The sequence below is a fragment of the Mus caroli genome, unplaced genomic scaffold, assembly GCF_978045245.1.
Source record: "Mus caroli unplaced genomic scaffold, Mus_caroli_1 scaffold_17, whole genome shotgun sequence".
In the NCBI taxonomy this organism is placed as follows: domain Eukaryota; kingdom Metazoa; phylum Chordata; class Mammalia; order Rodentia; family Muridae; genus Mus; species Mus caroli.
Genome location: NW_028227272.1, coordinates 29,688,744 through 29,710,663, shown reverse-complemented (window position 1 = coordinate 29,710,663; position 21,920 = coordinate 29,688,744). Strand labels below are relative to the sequence as shown.

At 48.5% G+C, this 21,920-nt stretch overlaps 1 long non-coding RNA gene across 1 annotated transcript; it reads left to right on the top strand.

The window, feature by feature from the left end:
• Positions 1-2,627: 2,627 nt before the first annotated feature.
• On the top strand, positions 2,628-16,945 carry LOC147000623 (uncharacterized). The gene is made up of 3 exons (XR_015045776.1): positions 2,628-2,695; positions 5,167-5,303; positions 16,875-16,945. It is a non-coding gene; the product is annotated as an uncharacterized LOC147000623 (long non-coding RNA).
• Positions 16,946-21,920: the final 4,975 nt, after the last annotated feature.

The window sequence follows — 21,920 nt, the reverse complement described above, 5'->3', positions numbered from 1 at the left end:
GATGTTGTTAGATTAGGGGAGCTGACTTCCTTGAGGCAAGTATGATCTTCATCATCAGAAAATCTCCAACCACCAACCACCAGCAGCAGCGGCAGCAGCGGCAGTGGCTACTGCCACAGCCTCTCGGGGTTCTGGGGTTGGAGGGGAGCTGGAGAGATGGCTCAGAGGTTAACAGTACTGGCTACTCTTGCAGAAGACCTGGACCTGGGTCTGGTTCCCAGTATCCATATGGTGCCTCACAACTATTGGTAACTCCAGTTCCAGGGGTCCAACATCCTCTCGGACCTCTTCAGGCTTCAGGCATGTACACAGATATAGATGCAGGCAAAAAAATCTCTCTCTCTCATTCTCTCTCTCTCTCTCTCTCACACACACACGTTTTTTATCTAAAATTAAAGTCTGAAGGTCTGAGAAGATGGTTCAGTCAAAACGTATTTACTGAACAAACATGAGGACCTTCCTTTGTCCCAAGCACACACGCAAAAATGTAGGCATGGAGGTACACCCTTATAATCCCAGCCCAGCACTGGAGAGGTGGGGACAGGAAGAAATTTGCGGTTCAATAGCAGGCCAGCAGGCCAGCACACTCTAATCAGCCCAGATCCCAGTAAGAGACCCTAAAAGGTGTACAGCTCCTGAGGAACGTGAGTGGCTCTCACACGGGATTGAGAAGCGCTGCTCTACAGCGCCCCCGCCAGGTTCTATGCAATGCTGGCAGCCAGAGCCTCTTCAGCAAAGGGGACCAAGAGAAGTCCGTTCCTTCTCGGTTTTGATGATGCAAACTGTTAAAAGACCCTTTTTTCTTATACGGTCCTTATCATATATCCAGCTAGTCCCCGCCTTCCTCCCGGACGCAGCACTTCAGTTCACCCCTCCCCCAATCCACTGACCCTCTACTTCCCTCTGCAACTCCATGACTAACTTCTGACACCCGGTTCTGAGCCCCCATCTCCCCCACACCCCACTTTCTACTACTGCCTCTTCTCCAGAGACCGTCCTAGCTACTCAATCTGTTAAAACATGAATTCCCACCCCGGAACTCAGGCCGCCACACCCATCCATTCTACCCACCAATGAACCGCCAGCTCTGCACATCTACCCAAGGAAAGGTCCAGGCCCTCTAGCCTGGGGAGCTTCTAACCGAAAGGGTGAGGGTGCCTTTCATAACTAGCTACGCTGTCTATAAGGGCTGGGGAGCACCAGCTTCCTCCATCCCGGAGAGCCTGAGACTGAGGAGCCAGGAGCCTCTGCACCTCAAGGCACTGCCTGCCTCCAGCTCCTCATGGTCCTCCAGAGGGTATCTTGAGGCCACACAAGTCTCTGTCTCCATAGTGGTCCGCACCTGAAGGCAGCCAAAGTCTCCTGAAGGGCAGTAGCTTAAGCCACCTCCTGCTTGGTGACAGAATAAAAGATAACTATCCAGCTGAGGGGACGGCACACGGCCACAAACTCCAGGCCAACCTCCTTCTTATCCTCATTATCTTACTTTTTCATAGTTTTAAATTTTTTTCTTTCTTCTAAAAGTTTATATTCTGTGTGTGCGTGCACATGCTTGTATGCGCACGCGCACACACATACACACACATGCACACTGTGTGGGTGCACCCTCACCGTCCTCCTTATTTATGACAGTCTCTCTGTTGTCTTTCTGACATATACACCAGGCTAGCTGGCCCTCAAGCTCCTGGTAATCCCCCTGTCTCTAATCCCTGTTTTACTATAAGAGCACTGGGATTTATGTCTGTTCTTAGATTCAGGGGATCCAAACTCAGGTTCTCGGGCTTGTGCAGCAAATCCTTTGCCATCCAACCCCAGCATTGGCCATCATTGAAAGTGGACACACACGCACGCACACACACACACACACACACACACACACACGCACGCACACCCCACAGGAACTATGTATTCTCTACTATGATTAGCATTTCAGTACATTACCTTTCTTGAACTCTAAAGCTCAGTAATGAAAATAGTACACCCCGGATCCAAAATAGACACAGACCAGTGGAACAGAGTAAGGAGCTGAGAAATAAACTGATTTTCCACAGAGATGCTGAGAACAGTGTACAAAGGAGAGTCTCTTCCACAAACGTGCTGAGAGCTCTGGATTGTCACAGGCAGGAGAATGAAGCCGCCCTCTCTTCTCACACCATGTACCTCATCTCAGGGTGGATTAAAGGCTGAAATCCTAGACCTGAAGCCACAAAACTACTAGACGAAAACACGACGAGATTTCTGACCTCAATCTGGGCCATGTTTTTTGTTTTGTTTTGTTTTTTGTTTTTTGGGGGGCGGGGGGGGTGTTTGGCCATGATCCCAAGAACAAAGTGAACAAAAGTGAAAGAGAACAAGAGAGATTGTACAGTCAACCTAAAAACCCCTGCACAGCAAAGCAAATAGCACAGGCAAGGCAGCCCTGTGCATGGAGGGAAAAGAGCTGTGGGTTCCATACCCAATAAGGCTTCTTTGCAAAACCTCTACAGAAGCCAAATGACTTAATCATAAGAACAAATACCCTGATTTAAAAATAGACAGAGGATCTGGGCAGGCGTTCTCAGAGGTATGAGTACGAATAGCCAAAGGGCATTTAGAAATTGGCTCAACACCAATAATAGCCGGAGAATAAACATTAAAGCCACAGAGAATGAAGGTCTCATACTCACCAGAACAGCTATTATCAACGAAAAGAAAGGTAAGCGGTAAAAAAAAAAAAAAAAAAAAAGAAAGAAAGAAAGGTAAGCGGTGGTGAGAATAGAGAGAAAGGGGAACCCTCGCGAGTGCTCAGGGGGGATGAGAATTAGCCATCCTGAAGAACGATGCAGAGATCCCTCAAGAAACTAAAATCGCAACAACCACTGGATTCAGCAATCTCATTTCAGGTGGGTGTTTATCCAAAGGATGTCAGACTGGTATGTTGAAGAGACACCTACACTCGGCAGACGCCACAGCCAAGAGATGGCAGCGACCTTGTGTCCCTTAACTAACAGTGGACAGTTGAATAAACATACAGGGGGTGGGTACAGAAGATGAGGTGCATATGAAAAGAACATACTAATCAGCCGGACAAACATGACGTCCTGTCATCTGCTCCACCGTGGATGAGCCTGGAGAATGCCGTGTTAAGTGATAAAAAGTTGCCCACAGAAAAACAAACTCACTCTTATGCAGGCTCTAAAATCATCAAATGTGTACAATCGCGCAGTCAAATGGTGGGCACTAAAGGCTCAACTTGAGCAGGTTAAGGAGGCGTTGACCAAAGGACACGAAATTTCAGTGAAATTGGAGAACTAAGTTCAAGATTGCTGTATATATATATATATCACAATGACCACAGTATGCTTAAAGCAGCTTAGTAGCAGCATGCTGTAAGTTTGAAAATTGTTAAGACAATACATTTAACTATTCTCTCTACAAAGAATTATAAAACATGAAGTAATATGCATCGCAATGTAGCCATTCTGTGGTACCCATGTCTATTAAAACATTAAATTGTATTGTGTAAGTCTAAGTGATTTTGTTAGTGACAGAATATTGCTGGATATGGTGGGACCCAACTTTAATCTCACCATCTAGGAGACAGAGGTCGGCAAATCTCTGTGAGTTCCAGGAGAGCCAGGGATACAGTGAAACACTGTCTCAAAAAAAATAAAAATTAAACGAAGTTATACCATTCCTAGGTATGTCTTCAAAGAATTCTATAACCTGCATATTCATGTTCACTGATGTTTCATTAATAACAATTAGAAAACGGAAACAGCCCAGATGTCTATCAGTGGGTGCATAAATGTGGGTTAAAAGGTGGCCCAAGACCGCTTGGGGCTTGGGCCGCTCGGCAAGGCAGGACACGGGACGTCTTGACTGCTCGTTCCCCATGGCGTCACAGGATGGGCGTTGGACTGTGAGAAGCCAAGGGACCCTGTTCCAGAGGTGGGGAAGCAGAATCTAAGGTCCCGGGGGATTGCTGGATTTGCCTCGGGGGGTCCCAGGGGTGGCAGGTTCTCAGACTCTTGGGCACCACAGATGCCGCTGGATGCCACAGAAAAGCTGAGAAAGGAGTGGGGGACCTGCAGTCTGGCTCTAGCCCAGGGCCCAAGGGGAACGGGGGCGCGGGGGAGGAGAGCTCCGCTGGGTCCCTTGGGGAGGAGCGTCCTTGGTGGGGGTGGCTTAGCTTGGTGGAGTCCATCCATGGCTGGGAGCACAGAGAGGCCTCCTGAGGGAGATTAGATGCGGGTCTTTAGAGGAAGACCTGCTCCATTGCTCCAGATCTCAATGAGAAGAGACAGTCCATAGTTTTAAGACATTATTGTCATGGGGCGGGGGAGTTGATAAGTAAAAATTGAACCCCATTTTCTCAGGGTGGACCTGAGGTTAAACACCTTTAGCCGGGAGGAGTGTCTGGGAAGGAGAGTTTATTGGCTAAGCCTCCAGGTCTTTAGGTACCTCATTAAAATGGAGATCTGTCTTGTGGCTACACGATCTGTGGCTAAGTCCTCTACCTGTAGACGGGCTTGGAGCACTGCCCTTGCGTGATTGATGGCCACAGACCTATGGAGTGGAGAGCTACAGTCTCGTGTCAGGAGCCTGGTGTCTAGTATCATGGCAAAAAACGCCTACCATCCCTTGCAGGAGACCCTGGGGGGGTCATCTACAGGATCACTGGGGTTTTAAACCTAGCTCAACAAGGAAATAGTCTTCCTTTCACGGTCCTACACATAGATAATTTTTAAAAAGATACTAAACACATCCATATACACAATGATTCAGCTGTAAGGAAACATGACATTTGTATGATAATGAATGGAGCTGTAAACTGTTAAGTAAGGTAACCCCAGGCTAAGACAGACAAAGGCCACATCTTCTCTCTCATGGGTGGATTCTACCTTCTAATTCTGAGATCTGTGTGTTTACGTTGGAGTAGAGGTCAGAGACCTAGAAAGGGGGTGACGAGGTGGTGATGGCGTTCGTAAGGGGGTCAATACTTGAAGACGTGTCATGTGAAAATAAAGCAGAGAATACTGGGGACAGAAAAGTGGGGATGGGAGTGGGCATGGGGGAGAGGAAGGGGTCAGGAAAGGATTAACCAAAATTACAGTGATTGACACGATTTCCTTCCTGTGGAGCGGGCCTCAAAGCCCATCTGGAAGCTATGTTACCTCTTAACAGGTACCCCACTATTGCACCAGGAGGCTCATCTTCCAGGCAGGTTGGCATGTAGCACGCTGGCTCTGCTATCCCCTGCTGTCTAGCACATGGGCCCCTCCAGCACCGTGAAAGCCAGCCAGGAAAGAAGAACTTTCCAGGTCAGTACCAGCTTCCTTTCTTTCTTTCCTGCGACCAATGATCTCTTCTTGTTGGAAATCCTGCGGTGGGTGTTGCTAGCCTGCTGTGCGGATGATAAAATCCAACAGGAAGCGTAGCCAGCGATTCTTTCGCTCAAGCCGTGCCTCTGCCCAGAGACAGGATTAGAAACAGAAGCAAAGGCAGTGTCCACTCCCACCAGTCTGGCTCAGCGACGACATGGGAAGGCAAACACGTCCTAATGACTGCAGTAAGCATTAGAAAGAACTAGTTAGTGTTTTAGGGTCTCAAGGCAGGGGTGCTTACTGAGCGGTGGGTAGTGTGAGCACAGGGACCTAGGCCAGACACAGCCAGGAGGAGCTAGCCAGGCAAAGGGTGGAGATGGGTGCTGTGAATAAGTTAGCATGTACTAAGCTCTGGAGGTGCTAGACTTCTGTCTACATAAGGATCTGGAAAAAACGCAAAGAGATCAAGGCAGAGGATGAGAAATGATCTATACAACCAAAGTCGTGTAGCAGCGGCAGAATCAAGACTTTATTCTAGCCTGGCAGTGGTAGCACACACCTTTAATCCCAGCACTTGGGAGACAGAAGCAGACAGATTTCTGAGTTCTAGCCCAGCCTGGTCTACAGAGTGAGTTCCAGGACAGCCAGGGCTACACAGAGAAACCCTGTCTCGAAAAACCAAAAAAAAAAAAAAAAAAAAAAAAAATTATTCTGCTTCTATCTAACTTCCAAGCCAGAGGGCAGAGGGCCCTGTCTTTCCTTAAGAGGAATACGGAGAGCTGCAGAGGTGACTGGCTCTGCAGTCAAGTGCTCGCCATTCAACCCCAGAACCCACTTTAGAAAAGGGAAGAAACCAGGCCTGGTAACCCCAGTGCTGAGGAGGCAGTGACTGGAGGAGCCCTGGGCTTGCTGGCCACTTGGCCAAGCCTAACTGGTGAGTCCCAGGCTAGTGAATGACCCTGTCTCAGAAACACAAAGTGAAGGGCTGGAGAGACAGTTCAACAGTTAAGAACACTGACTGTCCTTCCAGAGGACCTGGGTTTGGGCGCCACCACCTCCCACACACATGGCAGCTCACAACTAAATGTAGCTCCAGGACCAGAAGATCCAACACCACATACACATATGTACCTTCAGAAACAAATACATAAAACAAAATACTTTTTTAAAAAGTGGGCAGTTCCTGAAGAGGGACACTCAAGGTTTACCCCTGACCACCACACACACATTTTTGCACACATACAAGGAGGAATATGGCTTACAAATCCTCTATCAGATAGATATATGGAGGATAGAGGAAGGGTGTTCTAGGCATGGAAACAGAGTAAGCAAGTACAGGTGTGTGACAATGGTTATGATAAAAGATATGTGTAGGGAGGGGTGCCTTTGGCAGGCCCATGCTAAAATGTACCCCTAAGAAAAGTACATCTGGGAGAGGAAGAGGAGAGGGAGAGAGATCTGGGGTGACTGGGGGCCCTTTTATCCACAGCACACACCTGGCACTTCTGGCAGCGGCAGGCGATGACTTAAGTAGTTAGGTCCCTGAGAACAGGCCAGTGGAATGGCCTGTATACTAACAACAATAAGATGTTGGCAAAGCAAATACGCCAAGCCGCACAGGGTTAGCGCCCCATTCCAAGTCATTCCGTCACTGCTTTGCTTCAGCGCCTCCCTGGGTTCCACATAACCACTCTGAGGAAGGAGTTCCTGGAGCTGGTCCCTCTAGGCTCCTGAACACACATTGGGGCTCCGTGAGGTTAACCAGTCACCCTCTGCCTCCATGAGATCAGAATGGGGCCTAGAAAGGCGTAGAGTCAGTCTGACTGAAGGTGCCCTAGGACCCTTGTGGGCCTTGTGCTTCAGAGCTCCTGAGACAGAGAGGCAGTCTGGCTTTTGATCTTAGGAGCTCTATATGTGGGTGCTACTTTGGTTCCGGGGTCAGAGAGGTCTCCATAGTCGAAAAGACTTCCTGCTGTGTGACTTGGGGGGGGGGGGAGTGGTGGGGAAGGGGGGAGGAGAGCTGCTTCCCACTCCAGGTTTACTGGCCTGGTGGAACTCCTCCTGCTCAGCTGTCAGGCTTTAGGGCACATTGGGTGGGTCTAATCCCAGAGGGCCCCCTGCGCAGTGGGGATTTGGGGCTGGGACTGAGACAGCCCAGGTGCCAAAAGGAACAAGGAAGTAAGGAGGTGTCTCAAGTTAAGTTTCCACCTAGGTTGCTCTGAGAAGTGGGTGGGAAGTGAACCGTGATGGGTTGATGGCAGGCTGGGACGCTGGCTGAGGAGTGATGAGCTTGTCCAGGCTCCTGTCTGCTGGGAGGAGCGTAGAGCCCGTGTGCTCTGTTCTCCTGGCTATACGGAAGACATGGGAAGAGCTGTCAGAGGTGGGGAGCGATACCCTGTGGAAGGGTCCCACGGGGGATGAGCTGTCAGAGGTGGGGAGGGATACCCTGTGGAAGGTTCCCACGGGGGATGAGCTGTCAGAGGTGGGGAGGGATACCCTGTGGAAGGGTCCCACGGGGGATGAGCTGTCAGAGGTGGGGAGGGATACCCTGTGGAAGGGTCCCACGGGGGATGAGCTGTCAGAGGTGGGGAGGGATACCCTGTGGAAGGGTCCCACGGGGGACGAGCTGTCAGAGGTGGGGAGGGATACCCTGTGGAAGGGTCCCACGGGGGACGAGCTGTCAGAGGTGGGGAGGGATACCCTGTGGAAGGGTCCCACGGGGGATTAGCTGTCAGAGGTGGGGAAGGATACCCTGTGGAAGGTTCCCACGGGGGACGAGCTGTCAGAGGTGGGGAGGGATACCCTGTGGAAGGGTCCCACGGGGGACGAGCTGTCAGAGGTGGGGAAGGATACCCTGTGGAAGGTTCCCACGGGGGATGAGCTGTCAGAGGTGGGGAGGGATACCCTGTGGAAGGGTCCCACGGGGGACGAGCTGTCAGAGGTGGGGAGGGATACCCTGTGGAAGGGTCCCACGGGGGACGAGCTGTCAGAGGTGGGGAGGGATACCCTGTGGAAGGGTCCCATGGGGGAGTATGCTTCACACAACCAGGAGGGGCCAAAGGAACAGGATTAGGACAATGGCTGAAGGGACATCCGTACGGAAAAAGTGGAGCACACGGGTCTTATGTGGGAGCACACACGGGTCTTCAGTGTGGGAGCCTCCCCCAAGGACCGCCTCTGCTCTACTCTTCCCCCACCCACACTCCCTACCCAGCCCTTTCAGGCAAGGACCTGCCTCTCCTCCAGACTATGTAGCACCTATCAGATGGCTTCACCCCACCACCAGCTGCTCACCCACCAGGTCCTGCCACCCTTCTGTCTGGTGCCTGCTCCACCTGCCTGTGTGACTGCTGGTCTCTGTGATCAGTGCCACCCCCATCCCCACCCCACCCCCTTCTGGGCCATGCCACTCTCTGGTCTCTCCTTCCTCCTGTGCCTCTGGCTTTTCGCCGTTGCTAACATGGCTGCCCTATGATGACCTCTTTAACCCAGAGCAATGTTTAAGTGAATATTAATGAAGATTTCATACTGCATAAACTCTATAGAGTCCAAAAGGGCTCTGTGGGAGATAAGGACTTCCAGGTGGGGTCTGCACCCTGCCCAGGAGCAGGTCTTGTCTCTCTGGGCCAATAATTTCTGCTTGTGAGGTCCACTCTAGGCCAGCATGTTAACCCACAGTATAACACAGAATTCCTAAACAGCCAAAGGCTTGTTGCTTCTTCTCTCTGTGGGGCTCTCTGAATCTCTGTTGGAGCTGCCCCTCCTGGGAGGATTAGCACCCCTGAGAGTGGTAAGGACTCCCTCTTTACAATTTCTGGCTATCTACAGATAAGTTAGGTAGTTTAACAAGCCTAAAGGACAGAGTAAGGTACATTTCCCAGAGCAGAGGACTTTCCCTAAAGAACCTCACACTCAGGTAAGCTGGTGGAGGGAGAATTACAGCTCGCCTCTGCCTGGGAGTCCACAACACGTGTTTTCATTTCCAACGAGGGAGGAAACGGAAAGCTAGAGAAACACTGCAGAAGGGCTGACCTCCTCAGCTCTACGCAAGAGGAAGGCTGGGTGGCCAGCACTGGTCCCAGATCTCTGAGGAGTGCAGACTGGGGTCCCGGTGTCCACTGTTTCCTCCGACTGGCCCATCCTGTCAATTCCAATTCCCTCCTTCCGTGGCCACCACCAAAGACAAGCTCTTCAAGCTTGCTATCAGCATCATCTAAACTGGGACAGGGCTGCCGCACCCTGCTGTCAGCCACAAGCCTTCCTGTGCTTCAGGCAGCCTCTGCTCCAGCACGGGAGCAGGGAGGGATGCTCTTGAAACAGGCTGAAGGGATTACAGAAATAAACCCAACTATAGAGCCCTGAGCTGCTCAGGAAAGAGGGATTTAGATGTGCAGGTGTGAGCCTCAGCCAAGTTTTGGGTTGAGGTGTGCGGAGAGCCAACTTTGTCCAGCTATGCGGCAAGTGGAACATAAAATGTCGAGGCAATCGGGAAAGGGAGGGTGGGGATTGCAAGGGATGATGAGGCGGATCTGACAGGTAAAAACAAACCAACTGTTATATATGTCAATTTCACATTAAGCAACAACGTATACTGTTTCCTGTAGCTGTCCTTACAGTCTCAAGCAGGTGTACACTGGGGTTGTTCAGTGAGGTTCAGATCAGCACAACCCATCCTTATTATTTTCAGTCTCAGCAACAGGAAGGGGAACCTTGTCTGGCTGTCCCATCAAGGCTGTGTGTCCTGTGGAGGGGGGCGTGGAGCCGGAAGTCCAGAAGACAAAGGACAGGTCTCATATTTAGCTTGACACAGGGGCTTCAGACCAAGCAGAGGGACCTGTGTAGCCTGGAACCTAAGAAGCTCTGTGGCAGGATGCTGGCCCTGAGATGGCACAAGAGCATTATCCTGACCGCCAGAGTGCCAGCGTCTGTTGTGTTGCGATGGGACCTAATCAGCCTTTTCTCTAGACCTCCAGGAAATGATGACTACAAGCGATGTTTGCTTCGCCTTTGTGTCTGTCCCCCACGCATGCTCGGGTCTGCCCACCATCTTCTGCTCATAGGTAGCTTTTCCTCAGAAGCACCTTGTTGTTCCCTTTGTAGCTAGCATAGGGGACATCTTTATGTCACCAGTGGTGCATGCCTTTAATCCCAGCCCTTGGGAGGCAGAAACAGGTGGATCTCTGTGAGTCTGAGGCCAGCCTGGTTTACAGGGCTAGTTTCAGAATAGCCAGGGCTACAGAGAGAAACTATGTCTCAAAGAAAAGAAAAAAAGTCTTTATTCAGGGCCCTCATTACTGAAATGGTAAAACTGAGACCCAGAGGAATGATGGCTCCACACAGTCACATCTAGAACTCTCTATGATGAGCACAACGCACCCTACACTCGGGTTTTACCGTCTCTGGGTCTCGCTTCCCATACATAAAACGCAGCACAGGATAGTTGTGAAGATTAAGGCCGGAGGCTGCAGTGTCTTCTGCAGCTGGGTGTTCTGTAAGATTGGTAGGGATTAGTGTGTGTGTGTGTGTGTGTGTGTGTGTGTGTGTGTGTGTGTGTGTGTGTGTGTGTGTGTGACACATTCTCGTGTCACGGTAAATGGGTGGGGATCCAACAGTAGCCTGCAGGATGGTTGTCTCCCCGACCATGTACTCGAGGGACTGCGCTCAAGTCACCAGGCTTTCAGGGAAAGTGTTTGACCCACTGAGCCATCTCTGGCCCGGGATCTGCTTTGGTTTGTTTGAGAATCAACCAGGTCGTCCCAGCATCCCTGGTCAGAGTAAGTAACCCAGGAGGCAAGAAGGTTTCCTCAGCTGGTCTTCAGAACTTACAGAAATTAGCCAAGCAAAGAATGGGGCATGCTCTCTGGCAAAGGGTACTGATTAGCAAATACACCAGTCTCCTGTCTCCCCACCCTTAAGAGGAAAGGCAGGGGGACCCAGGTAGCCCAAGATGGTGAGCTGTTGGTCCCCACCAGTTACTCACTCTGGAAGCTTTCTGGGCCCAGTGTTGTCCCTCTGCTGTTCTGGATTCCCATCTAGAGGGAAATGGGGAGAGAAGTTGGGTCTGTCAGCGTGATCGGGTAATGGAGGTTGGCAGGTCTGGAATAGGTCAAGGAAGAATCCTTAATCTGGTTTCTGTTAGTATAGAAAACTACCTGAGGCCAGGTAATTTATAAAGAACAGAAAGTTGCTTGGCTCTCAGCTCTAGACTGGGAAGCTCAAGACCCCGGTGTCCAGCATGTGCTTGGCATCTGGTGAGGTCTGTCTTTCTGTGCAACATGTCAGTATGTGAACTTTGCGGAGAACACACTCGAAATAGCACTTCCTCTCCATCCCAGAGATGCTCACCTCATATCGGGAAGAAGGAGGGATGCAGGACTGTGGTGGAGGGACCAGAAGGAGGAAACTGCACGGTACTTGATATGCTGCACTCACCACCAAGATAGGTCTAAATTGCCTGCAAAATCAATCAGCCAATCAATCAATCAATCAATCAATCTCTCCTCTCTTTAAAAAAATAAATGAAACATACAAATATTTCAGAAAAATCTGACAGACCCACTTTTTCTACAAATAACTTTAATATATTTCTGGCTCCAATTTTACTGTTCCTGTGTATTTTATCAGCCTGTTCTATCGATGAGCTAGGTACTATTTATATTCTGTTGTTTTATTTACTGTATTAAGCATCTTCAATATCACATGTCTTTAAAATTAAAGACATTTGTGTGTCTGTGTGTGTGTGTGTGTGTCTATGTGTGTGTGTGTCTGTGTGTATGTGCGCCATATGCATGCAAGGCCCACAGAAGCCAGCAGAGGGCATCAGATTCCCCTGGAGCAGGAGCTGTAGGTAGTTATGAGCTGCAATAGCCTGGCCAAACCTTGTTTGATCTCAGAAGCTAAGCAGGGACAAGCCTGATAATATTTTAATGAGAGAATAAGTTTAAGTTCACCATCCTCCCCCCACCAAAAATAAAAGAAGAAAAGAAAAAGAAAGAAAGAAAAGAAAAAAAATCCATGTGCTATACCTGTTTAACTTTTCTTTTCTTAGCATCTTTCCTGCAATCATGATACCTTTTTGCCACCATGAGAAATTTGCCTTCTGAAGAAGATGTATGTTTTATAAAATATTAGTCCTACCAAAAAAAAAAAAGGCCGGGCGTGGTGGCGCACGCCTTTAATCCCAGCACTCGGGAGGCAGAGGCAGGCGGATTTCTGAGTTCGAGGCCAGCCTGGTCTACAAAGTGAGTGCCAGGACAGCCTGGGCTACACAGAGAAACCCTGTCTCGAAAAACCAAAAAAATAAATAAATAAATAAAATAAAATAAAATAAAATATTAGTCTTTACCAGATTTTAAAAAAACAAACAAACTTGTCTCAGCCTGATGGCAAACACTGGCACTGAGGGTGTGGGCGAGGTTGAGGGACAGAGGAAGAGACTGGAGAATCAAGTCACCTTCAGCTGCATACCTTGTTGAAGGCCAGCTGGACTACAATGAACCCTTTCCCAAAACTGCCACCACAACAAACAAACAACCAGGAAAGAAGTGGGGTGTCAAGATGCATCCCTTGAATCTCAGCACTGGGGAGGCAGTGGACAGCAGATCTCATAGCCAGGGCTGTAGAGAAAGTTCCAGGCCAGCTGGGGCTACATAGTGAGAGCCTGTCTCAAAACAAAGAGAAAGCCAAGCCCACCCTAACTGGGGATCTGCAATACTGGACACAAAGGACACTGGCCCTGAAGAGTGCCTGGCCTGCCAGGTGCTTATCAATACACTGCCTGATTAACTGTAAGACGAAACATCAATATCCACTCTTTTAAGATGATTGAAGGTAAGGCTCATGGGAGGAAATGACCTTCACTGGATTTCTTACCCACTCAACTGAAAAAAATCAGAGGCAGGAAAAGAAGAGATCAAATATTTGTGCTGGTACTTTCAAATGCATGGTAAGGGATTAACTGAATGGTCGCATAAACCTTTCACCCCGGTTGATAAAGGAAATGAATTGTTTTTCTTTCTTCTGTGGTCCTGGGTAGTGAACCCAGGGCTCAGGCGTGCTAAGGACACACTCCACCACTGAGCTACACCCCAACAGGGGAATTCCAAATGGAGATGTGAAATGGGGGGCGGGGCCAGGGGACTCTATAATCATCAAAGATATGAAACAGATCATTTTCTCTGAAGTTTTTTTTAAGATTTATTTATTTAATATATATAAGTACACTGTAGCTGTCTTCAGATACTCCAGAAGAGGGAGTCAGATCTTGTTACAGATGGTTGTGAGCCACCATGTGGTTGCTGGGATTTGAACTCAGGACCTCTGGAAGAGTAATCGGTGCTCTTAACCACTGAGCCATCTCTCCAGCCCCTCTCTGAAGTTTTAATGGAAGCTGTGGACTGTGATCTCCAAAAAAAAGTTTTAATATGTTGTGATTTTGTTTTGTTTTTAAACTGTATATGTGAGTTATTTGCCTGCATGGATGTAAATGTCCAAGAAAGCCAGAAGGACGTCAAATCGCCTGAAGCTAACATAAGTTGTAAGCAACTGGGAACTAAACCTGAGTTCCCTGTAAGAGAAGCCAGGACACTTAAACCACTGAGCTATCTCTCCAATCCTGTCTTTGGTTGGTTGGTTGGTTGGTTGGTTGGGAGTTTTTGTTTGGTATTTTTTTGGGTTTGGTAGGTTGGTTGGTTTGGTTTGGGTTTTTTGTTTTGTTTGTTTGAGACAGGGTTTTGTTATATTTTCTAAGCTGCCCTTGAACTTGCAACAATCCTCCTGCCTCACCCTTTGAAGTGTTGAGATTAAAGTATGTGCCACTACAACCAACTAAAAACATTCTTTAAAAAAAAAGGAGCCGGGTGGTGGTGGTGGTGCACGCCTTCAATTCCAATACTCGGGAGGCAGAGGCAGGCAGATTTCTGAGTTCCAGGACAGCCAGGGCTACACAGAGAAACCCTGTCTCGAAAAACAAAAAAACAAAACAAAACAAAACAAACAAAAAAAAGGATAAGTTTTTATTACTCTTTGTGTGTGCTCTTGTGTGTGTGTGTGTATGTATGTATGTATGTGTGTGTGTTGGAGTGCTCACCTGCTACATCATTCATACCAAGGTCAGGGTTAGTCCTCTACTTGGTTTACAGTGGGGTCTCTCTTGTGTCTGTGCCGGGGCTACACACTGGGCTGTGAGTCTCATTTGCACCTCCCATCTCCCTATCTTCTATGGGAATTACAGATGTGGGGCGCAGCATCCATCTGACTGAGCTCCGGGAATCTGAATGAAGATCATCAGGCTTGTGCCACCAATGCCACCAGTGCCACAAAGCTGTTTGCCTATTTGTTTCTTATGGGGGGAGAGAGAGTCAACTTTATTCACAAGCAGGACCCAGACTAATGTCCAGAGATTGTCCATCACCACCACCCCATACCTCTGTGTGTGTGTGTGTGTGTGTGTGTGTGTGTGTGTGTGTGTGTGTCTGTGTTTACAAATATAACCTGTGAGACTATATACTACTTGTATGTATGCTTCAGGGCTGACCATTTGGCACTGGACATCCAATTGTCACGCTCTTCCTGGGGCCACCTCTTTTGCTTCCAGCTTGACTCGGTTGTCTGTAGCTCTCTTTGTAGGGCTGAGGCCTTCTGGGCTTTTCCCTGCGCAGTCTGGCGTGTTTGTTGCTGTCCTCCTGGCTCTGCTCACGTTGAGCAGTCATGCTGGTGAGACTTACAGGTGTAGTTTCTGATATTACTGGGAGGCACAAACTCATAGCAAAGATATTTCTTAACAGTCGTATTCACTAGGAGGCCCACTTATCTCCTTCAGCATCCTAGACATGGAGTATATGTTCCGCTTGGTTAGGTAATAAGATAGCACACAGGGTGTGGGTCTAACACCACAATATACCAGGCACTGGCTTCACATCCAAGCAGGCTTCGTCACTGGCCCTATGTTGTCAAAGCTGTCGCCATGACCCCCAGGGTAGGGTAAGGGCAAAACACAGCAAGGAACTCCAAGCTAAGGTTTCCAGGGGCTTCCAGGTCACCAGAGGAAAGGCTTTTCAAAGTTGTAGCTACTGCAACAGAAACATTCTTGCAGTGGGGGAAGGCTATATTTGCTTTCACTTTCCTGTCCTGTGTATGTCCACAGCTCTATAGAAAAAAAGAACTTCTCAAACAGCAACAACGGCAAAAACCTTCCTGGAAACTGTTTGGCTTCCACTGCCAGCTGTTGAACTGATGCCAGTCAAATGACTTTCCAGTCGGGCCTAACCTGACCCTGTGCATCCTGAGACTCTATGGTAAAAAATAAAATAAAATAAAATAAAATAAAATAAAATAAAATAAAATAAAACGACCAGCTCAAACCTTGTCTAACATTCAAAACCTTTAACCTAGGCACTTGCCCCTGTTTTGTTTGGTTTTATTTTGTTTTGGGTTTTTTTTTTTGTTTGTTTGTTTGTTTTTTTTTTTTTTTTTGGTTTTTTGAGACAGGGTTTCTCTGTGCAGCCCTGGCTGTCCTGGAACTCACTTTGTAGACCAGGCTGGCCTCGAACTCAGAAATCTGCCTGCCTCTGCCTCCCAAGTGCTGAGATTAAAGGCGTGCACCACCAGGCCCGGTACTTGCCCCTGTTCTAATGCCCATTCTTTTGCCTGATGGGTTAATTCCTCTGGTCAACAGCAATATCACCGAGCCCCTGAGATGTGTTAGTGGTTTGACTAAATGTGCCTCTTCTGATACTCTCCAAGCCAAGGCAGACATCAGAACCTAGGGGTATTAAGCTCAGCTCCTCTGCAGAATTAGTTATACAAAATTAGAGAGGCTTGGATTTACTCCTCATGAATACAGGAAACTGAGTCTGGCTTTGGGGGGAAAAAACTGTCATTTCTACACTAATTGATCAGGAGTAACAAAAAAAAAAAATCTTACCTTGATTTAAAAAAAAAAAAAAAAAAACCTCAAAAAGAGAAAAAGAGACAAGACATTAATCAGATGATTGGTACCAGTCTCCGTCCTCTTGGCCTGGTTCCCTGGCTAACTGTCTCTGCTATCAGCACTGGCTGGGCCTCGAATTCTCATTCTTATTGAATTACTGGTGAGGCCCTGCATCTTAAGCTGTATGGTCAATTATGTATCAACTTGGAAAAACTAATGGTCCTTAGGACCAACCACACCTCTTTACAATGTGCTGAATCCACAATGAGGTTCATTCACTAAGACTAGAGGGGAATGGAACAGGCCCCACACCTTCGTCGGCCCCCAGACCTTAGCATAACTGACTCCATGATGGAAATACCATTCAGGCCATAAAGCACATCTGCCAAACCAGAAACAAAGACCTGATCCATCAAAGCCCAGGCTCTGAAAAAGTCCCTAGAGTTACTAACCTTGCTTTTAGGCTTCTATAGTTCTACTTCTGTGTAACTGTTCTTGTTAATTGAAGTGTGTCAACCCAGAATGTGGTTTTTGTGCTTAACAGCTTACCCTGAGAAGCTACACTGGGACCCCAAAACCCAGTATAGTCATCATTTGGCTAATAAAACTTTCTATTGGCTTAATCCATGTCCAAGCAGTCTTCTCTCATGGATACTCCACAACAAACTATCAGGAGAAGCTCCCAGAAACATCTGCACACCCATCTGCCCAAGGTTGGAAAGAAGGAGGAGGTATGATTCAAGCCTCATGGTTTTTTTTACATTGATTGGTTCATTCTAACATAAAATTAGCATTTTAAACTTACAATTGCAAGGTTTTGAGTAGGATTGAAATATCCAATGCCATTACTACTAATTCCACAAGGTTTTCATGGCCACTACCCCAGCATCCTATCCCCATTGGATGGATATATATATATATTGGATGGGTGTATATATAATTCATTGATTGCCCTACCACTTGGCAGCTACTAGTTTGCAAACTGTCACTTGGTGTCCTATTCTGGACATTTCTCTAAATAAATGGAACCATATGGAATTTGGTCTTCTTTCTGATTTCATTCCATTGGTGGAATATAGCCAACATTTGCCCATGCTGTAGTCCCTTGGCAGAATATGGTCAAGGTGGCCCATGCTGTAGCCAGCTTTAGTATGCTGTCTTCAATAGGGTTTTCATCGCTGTGAAAAGACACCATGACCAAAGCAGCTCTTATAAAGGACAACTTTTAACTGGGGCTGCCTTACAGGTTCTGAGGTTCAGTCCATTATCATCATGGTGGGAAGCATGGCAGCATCCAGGCAGGCATGGTGCTAGAGGAGCTGAGAGTTCTACAACTTGATCTGAAGGCGAACAGGAGGATGCTAGCTTCCAGGCAGCTAGGAGAAAGGTCTCCAAGCCCACCCCCACAGTGACACACTTCCTCCAACAAGGCCACACCTCCTAATAGTGCCACTCCCTGGACCAAGTATCTTCAAACCACCACATATGCCAACCCTTTTTATGGCGAAAAGTCTCTTTATGTGGGTTTTATCACACCTAGTTCCAAACCTCTCTCATTTCCTCCTTCTGCATCAAGCACCTTACCTGGTTCTAAACCAGCCCTTGGATGGCTTCCTTGAGTTTTCCTCCCACTAGCCATTAGAACCCTCAGACAATGCAGAAGTCTGACTTCTACCCCATGCTTTGTCCTTCCTGTCCTTTCTTCTGTCCTCCATTGTCTTGAGCCCCACCCTACTTCAGGACACCTTTCTTTCTCACTTAGATGACATTGCCACACCCCTGAAATGTAGCCCTGGCTCTTCTGTCTACCCAGTACATAAGTGGTAGGAGTAGCCTTCACTTTCATAGCTAATGGAGTCTCTATCTTGTTTAAATCCCTCCGGCGATTCATGGCCTTCAGGATAATATCCACATTTGTCATCGAGGCTCCTAGGTCCAAGTGGGGACATGTGCCTTCTTCACTCTCAGTGCTGCCTTACATGGTACCTCATCCAGCCCATGGAGCCACCAGGCTCTGGCCCTGACAAAGAGGAACTTATGGATTGAGACTCACCTCAGAGGTCACCTCATTCTGCAGAGCTTCCCCGATCACTTCCTGTCCACCTAGCCAGACTGTAGCCCACATAGCCTAGCTGCTGCCCCAAGTTATCTCTCTCAGTGGTGACTTCTTCATGTTCAAATCTCTACTCTGATGTTGATGCTACTCACAGAAAGGGGACAGTGTAGCACTACCCACCCCAGGCACCATCATATTTTATTCTTGACGTTCAGAGCCACCTTTAAAGTCTTATTGGTTTGCTTGTTTGTTTATAATAGATTTGTCTGTGCTGTAAGGCTCCTGGGATTGGGACTATTGACTCTTAGCCAAGGCAGGACTCAGCAGCGACCATATGAACAATACAGGCTAATGTGGAATGGCTTACCGCTTAAGTAATCAGGACACTCTGGTGGAGGTGCTCCTCCTGGTCTGAGTCCTATTCACCTCTTGACCTCCTCAGGCTGAGCCATTCTGGCTCCTAAATCACTCTCTGACTGGTCTGTTGACTTCCTGTTTCCTCTCCCTCTTCCTTCTCCTCCCAGATGAGGGTTTTCCTCAACATCAAAGTCTTGGCTCTCTCCATCCATACACAATGAGTCCCCTGGCTCTGTGACATCTGGGCTACTCCATATGACTCAAGTATCCCCATCTCTGACTACACGGAAGGTCAACCTTGGAGGTCCCTTGTGCCCTGAGGCAGAAGATTTGAAGCTCTTAGGGCAGGACTCCGGAGGACCGTGTCGTCCCTGCAAGCTCACCAAGCGGTGAGATCTCAGTAGAGAATCTTCATGCAATTGCATCCCATACGGTCTCTGAAGAGCAACTGTTCTACGCAGGCAGAGTGGCTGCAACGTTTCCCACCACAGGTCCTGTGGGAAAAGGATATGTGAGCTCGGGTGCAGGGCAGTGCTGTGCAGCAGAGACAGAATGGAAATAGAATCTTAAATATCTTATTCACCACATTAACTGTAAAAAAAAAATACAGATAAAATCAATCTTAATAATTCTTACTTAACACAGTTTATTTAAAATATTATTACCTCGGGGCTGGTGAGATGGCTCAGTGGGTAAGAACACCCTACTGCTCTTCCGAAGGTCCAGAGTTCAAATCCCAGCAACCACATGGTGGCTCACAACCATCCGTAATGAGATCTGGCGCCCTCTTCTGGAGTGTCTGAAGACAGCTACAGTGTACTTATAATAAATAAATAAATCTTTAAAAAAAAAGTAAAAAAAATAAAATAAAATATTATTACCTCAACATAGTGATGTAAAATTTATATGTGAGACAGCTTACACTTTTCTCACAGTGTGTGGTTGAAATCCAAGTGCATTTTACGACACTAGTCTGGACTAGCCATATCCAAGGGACAGCGGCAGCTGCCAGACAAGAAGACAGCGCAGGAGACCTTAGTGGTGCCTGAAGAGCAGACCTGCAGCTGCAAACACCTGGACATGGAGCCCTGAGAGTGTCCTTGGCTTGCCCAGATATCTTCCTCCTCCCTGAAATGCTCTGTATAGAGCCCTCCCTCAGTCACACTGGGACTTCTCAAAGGGAGGGCACAAAAAGTGGCTGTGTCCCCTGGGAAGTAAGCTCCTCACGGCCCCAGGTCATTCGCACTGTCTTCCCCTTGGCCCATCTACAGGAATTTGTTCAAAGTGAATCCGATCAGTGAATCAAGTGCTTCCTTTCAGAGTTTACTGTGCATGTGAAGGCGTGGGGTGTACCAGGTAGTCACAGCTCAGAGACCTAATGTTCCCGGCCAGGACTCTGGTGAGACGTCTGTGGGAAAGGATTTTAGATTGTCAGGCCCTCTGCAGACCTATGAGCCCCATTACATTAGTGCCTCTCAGGCAGTGACGGGGGAGGCGAGGCAAGCACAATAGTCCTTAAATGACAGAGCCAGCAGACATTCCTCTCTGCCTTCTCTTCCTCCTTCCCTTGGGTTCAGACTTGCATGGAGTTTCACACCTCTCTGCTCTTCCTCCTTGGTTTCTCTCAAGCACTTACTTCCCCTGGGGTGACCCGCAGCATTCAGTTCCAACTTTATGACTGCTTCCTGAAGCCTCTGGGCCAGCATGACAGGGTCACACACGTTCACACACCCTCAGACTGCCAAATCCAACGCCAGAGGTAGCATGTGGTTCTGCAGCAGGAAGAAGCACACACGGGGCACCCCAGGAGGGCACCCCTAAGGAAGGCCTCCCCAGCAGGGTGCCCCCAAGCCAGGCACCCCCAGCAGGGCACCCCAGCAAGGACTCCCCAGCAGGGTGCCCCCAAGCCAGGCCTCCTCAGCAGGGCACCCCCTAGCAAGGTTCCGCAGGCATAGCAGACCAGATATCTTGCTCACACTCAGTCTGGGAGACCCTGCGGTGGTGAATTGAGCCTCCCCAGTCTCCCTTCTCCACCTCATCCCACGGCTTGATGGTTCCTATAGTCACCTGCCAAACAGCTGGTTCAAGGTCAGGCTAATTCAAAGCACTAACCCTGGTCTAATCCTGGCTGCTTGTCAGAACAGCATGGACTGGGTTTGGAAAAGGTCTCACCAAGGCCATCACTGTGGTACTAGCCACCAAGCCTATGGCCTGAGATCAATCTCTGACAGGAGAGAACAGACCTCCACACATGCACTGAGACACATGTGCGCATGCACACACACACACACACACACAGAGAGAGAGAGAGAGAGAGAGCGCGCTAAAGATGACGCAGGGGTTAAGAGCACTTCTTGCTCTTTCAGGGGACTCAGTTTCAGGTCCCAGAAACCTCATGGCAGCTAACTCCAATCTCTAGAGATCTGTCGCCTTCTTCTGGCCTCCAAAGGTACTGCATGCATCTGGTGCACAGACATGCATGCCTGTCTCTCCATGTCTTGACTGCAGATGCTAAGTGATCAGGCACCTCACGCTCTGTGCACCATAATCTCTCCATCATGAACCAAAGTTGACCATTGCTTAGGTTGCTTTTGCTAGGCGTTTGTGGCTCCAAAGGGCCTGGCAGCTCTCAGCCTCAAGTTAACCAGGCTCCCTTGAGCCCACAGGGGTGAATGAGCCCAGCACGTAGTTATTCTTTACTGTTAGAAGTAACCTGGAGCGGAAAATAGGGGTTTGGATGTAGGTCATCCTAGATCGAGACCCATACTTATCAGCTGTGTAACCTCCCTGGCTGCCCTGGAACTCACTCTGTAGACCAGGCTGGCCTTGAACTCAGAGATCCGCCTGCCTCTGCCTCCCCAGTGCTGGGATTAAAGGCATGCACCACCACCACCTCACTGAATTTGAGAAGAGAAGAGCACTGACATCTTAAACTGACTGAAAGGATCCAATAAATAGAGAATTCCAAGCGCAGGTGGTCATCAGAAAGGGCATGCATTCTAATGGAGGACGGTAGCTCCCCCTAGGGGACAAGTTGAGAAGTTCAAGAGCTATTTTTAATTATCACAGTGCCAGAGGTCACAAGGGCAGGGACCCCCACAACACAGGGCAGCGATGCCTGAGAAAAAAATGTCCTGTAGTATATGGGACAAAGGAATGTTTGTACATCTTTTAGACAACCTGAATTTTCCAGGAACTCAACCACTGTGCAAAATTAAGGGAGTTGTCTGTTTTCTCTGGCACCTCACCAAGAGCCGTTAACTTCTTGGAA